This window comes from Octopus bimaculoides, chromosome 4, assembly GCF_046866305.1.
Source record: "Octopus bimaculoides isolate indiv1 chromosome 4, ASM4686630v1, whole genome shotgun sequence".
NCBI classification, from domain to species: Eukaryota; Metazoa; Mollusca; class Cephalopoda; order Octopoda; family Octopodidae; genus Octopus; species Octopus bimaculoides.
In genome coordinates, this window is record NC_142931.1 from 112593416 (window position 1) to 112597998 (window position 4583).

The window sequence follows — 4583 nt, forward strand, 5'->3', positions numbered from 1 at the left end:
TATATGTATATTATGTTATACCTTTAACTCAAATTTATTATTCTTAATTTATTTGTATGTTATCGGTTGAAATAATATATTTGTGCATAAATTGTTATATCATTTGTTCTATATCTTGCATCTTACTCTTATAAATCTCTTATTCTTTTATTTATTTTATTTTTCTTACGTTATTCTTATATCCCTTCATTCCTTATGTTTGGTGGATTATGTTGTATTTCTTATATATGATCATTGAGGGAGTGTGGCAGGTTGAGTCGTTAACCTGACGTTTTTATTCTATAACTAATAATTTTACTCTTGTCTCAATTATTCTGAGCACTTCTTGCAGCCCTGTATAAAATCTATTAGTTTCCTAATAAGAAACTATTAATATTACATATCTATCTATCTATCTAATATATATATATATATATATATATATATATATATAAACAAATAGTAAATGAGTATATGCATATATACGTACAGGTATGTGCGTACCGACATCCACCTGTATGTATATGTGCATATCTGGGTACAGGACATTGCAAACAAAATGTAGACGAGAAAACACACAAGCCACATAGAGAACATTCTACTTCATCAGCTACCCACGTTTTAACACCGGCGTTTCGAAGAGCTGGGCAGGACGCATCGCTAAAACGGCTCTTCCCATGGACCGCAAATTAAATTTGTATACACGAATTAAATCTTGCCATGGAGGAATGTAGTGGCGGACACACAGCCTGTGTGGTCTGGCTAAGTAAAAATGGTTTTTTGTATTCCTCCTTTCTACTTGGAGAGTTTAGATTTAATTATATAAATATGTCCTTCTGTTCAAATTTAATTTATATATATATATATGTATGTGGATGTATGTGTGTGTGTATATGTTTATGGCTTGTGAATTTTGCTTGTTTGTGTATGCATGCATATGCATGTGAGCGTGCGCATGTGTGCGCGCATGAACGTGTGTGCGTGTGTGTACGGGCGCACACGCGGATGCATGCATGTAAGTAATAGCGTTCTTTTTGCAAAAACTTAAAAAAAAATTTTTTCGGTTATTGTAATTGTGAAATTTTTTCGCCATGAACGGTTTGTATTTTTAAACCGAATGTAGTTTTCTGGTGTTATATTTATTTTTCCTGACGATGTGTAAAGAAATTTTGATTTATTAAGTCTCTTAATGAATTCTTTATACTGAAATATATATTGAAGAAGATAAATATATTCATTTGAATATATACGTTTTTGCGTCGGATCTCCTTTATTATTATTAATATAACCAAAAGGATCAATTCTTGAAGAGTCTACATAACTTCACTGTCGTTTTTTCTGCTATTTTGGTGATGATTTTTTGAGTTACCAATTATCCATATATATTAAAGTTTACTACCTATGTAAACATTTTTGTATAAGGTCAAATTCAACTCTTAATTCAAGTTAAATAACCAATACATTTGGTAGATATCATTATATGAATATCTATCTATCTATATCTATCTATCTATCTATGTATATATATATATATATATATATATATATATATATATATATATATATATATACATATATATATATACATACACAATGTGCAATGGGTAAATTGTCGCCATTTTATAATTCTTTTTATTTAAAACATGCGTATTGCTCGTTTTTGATTTTGTCAACTACACTGTATAGTAGGGTCAGTTAGGCACTGTCTGTGAGAAAAACAGAACCACGATGCAGTTCACTCTGGGAGAAATTTCAAAACGACATGCTGTACTGCTTGGCACCAGAACCACCAGTATGAACATTTCTGAGTGTTTGGGTGTCAATCTGAGGACAGTGCAGAGGGTTCAGAAAGAGTTGGATGAGTCTGATGGTGATTACGAAGGTACAGCAGCTCAGAAAACTCACTCTGATCATTCTGATATGAAAAGAACTCCTGAATTTGTTGGTGAGATCCAGACCATGATTGATAACGATCCCACCAAGTAAATCAGGTCCCACACAGTGACATGAAAGTGTATGAGTTTAATTGGCTTTGATCACTGGCTACTTGATAAAATCTGATATAGATTTTATCCTTACATTCAATTTATATATTTATCTATATATATATTCATATACAAAATATGGGGGCTTCATTCACAGGTGATCTAAACGACTTGGTACGCTAGGTAAGAGCTGTAACGGATTACCAGGGCTTCAAGGTTATAGCTGAGACAGTAGTTATGGATCCATTGTAGATTTCCCTGCGTTTACTTGTCCTGTTTTCCATTTTTCTCTTATTGTTTACATATTTAACTCGTTTGTTTACGCATTTCATGTTGTTTGCACAGTTGGTGACATCCTGTACCCAGATATGCATGCATATATATAGATATATATACACACACACATATATTATTTATTATATATACATGTGTGTGTGTGTGTGCGTGTAAACGAGTGCCTCTGTGTTTATATCTTTGACCCCTGCCACTTGCCAGCTGGCGTTGGTTTGTTTATATCCCCATAATTTAGTGACTGAACGAGTAAGTACCAGATTTTAAAAAACATGTACAGGGGTTGATTTGTTCAACTAAAACTTTTCAAGATGGTGCCCCAGCATGGCCACAGTAAAACGACTGAAACAAGTAAAAGATGAAATATAAATACTTCATTTTATTCTTTTTCGAGTTGTGAATGCCGGCAAGCATTTATATGCACACACGAAAAAATAACTTTTGCTTTAAAATAATTAAGCTCCACATATTGCCACAGATATTTGAAAGCAACTAATTTCAAGTGTAATGATTATTAAAATTAATTATTCAAAGTTATGCAATATTTAAAACGTTGTAAAAAGTTGGAAATATAAATTTGTAATTAAAAAGTATCTGTGATAAATTACATATGGAAATGTAAACATTCTCAATTCATGCAATGTGTGTGTGTGTGTTTGTGTTTATTCTCAGTTCTTTCTCTACTTTTAGTTGTTGGACAATGGCCATGCTGTAGCACTAACTTCAAATGCTTATTCGATCATATTCACCCCAGTACCTATTTTTAGTGAAGGCACATGCCTCAGTGGTTAGAGCGTTAGGCTCACAATCATGGAGTAGTGAGTTCGATTCCCGGACCGAGCTGTGTTTTGTGTTCTTGAGCATGACGTTTTACTTTATGTTACTCCACTTCACTCAGCTCTAGAAACGAACTGCGACATCAATTCTGGTTCCAAGCTGTATCAGCCTTTGCTTTTCCATTGGATAACATCAGTGGCAGAGAGAGAGGAAGGCTGGTATGCATGGATGACTGCTGGTCTTCCACAGACAACCTTGTCTGCACTTGTGCCTCAGAAGAGAACTTCCCAAGTGCAACCACATGGTCTTTCATGACCAAAATTGAGTTTTAGCCTATTTTACCCAAGTAGAATCAAAGAAATTTGGCTTCTAATTATGGAGTGGTTTCCTATTTATGTGTTTATGTCCCCTTAACTCAGCAATTCAGCAACATAGACCATCAGAATAAGTACTAAGCTTAAAAACATAAATAAACATTGCGATGGATTTGCTCAAATAAAGGCTGCAGTCTAATGAATGAAACATGATAATGAAAGAAAGAGAGAGAGAGGTGGGTATATTTTATGTGAGTGCTTGTAGTTGTATATGTGAGTAAAGCTTTCAATATTTCTATGTGTATTCATGTATGTTGTGTGTACAATTGTATTTGTGCATGTTATTGAGTATGTGATTATTGCATGGTTGTGATTATATCAAGTTTGTATATGTGTATATGTATGTTTTGTGAATTAATTTCCTTTTATTTATGCATATTTATTTATCTATCTATCTATCTATTACTGACTATATATCTGTCTCTCTAACAAGATTTGGAAGCTGGCATTTTCTGCATGATAACTGTCTATCATGAAATGAAAGCAAAATCATGAGGAAGAATTTTTATTGAACAATCAAAAGCAAGGTATTACGATGACCAAAGTTGTAAGAACTTCTAAAGTTTTAATGAATAAAGTCATGTAAAATGGTTGAACAGACCTGTAAATGATTTTAAAAGGAAAAAGGATCCTTAACGAAATTTTTTGGCAAAAATTGCACCAAACTGTCCTTATTAAAAGGCCTATCTGTCAGGGAAGGCATGTTCTGACATGGAATAAATAAAAAATTTATACAAGACATTCTATTGGAAAGTCTGCACCTTATCCATCTATTGTTTTCATAATCGGTCATAATGTCTTACGTTTAAGATGATTCCCATGCTTTCCCTGATGAGAAGGTTACAATTTTAATATCAAAGATCCCTATGGATCACACAGGTTGTAATCCTTTGAAACATATGTAGGAATAAAGTATGCAATTATAACATGCGTTTTCTCCAATCCTTAAATTCTTAAATATACTCAAATACCCAAAATTTCAAGGAGTTCCTGCCTTAAAAAACAGGAGCTAACCACAGTTATTTTGTGCTCTTTGCTACATTGGTTTCTATTAACCCATTTATTCTATCAGAAGAATTTTTATTCATTAAGATAGAAGAAACACATAATTATATATATATATATATATATATATATATATATATATATATATATAATATATCAGCTAAAACCAAAG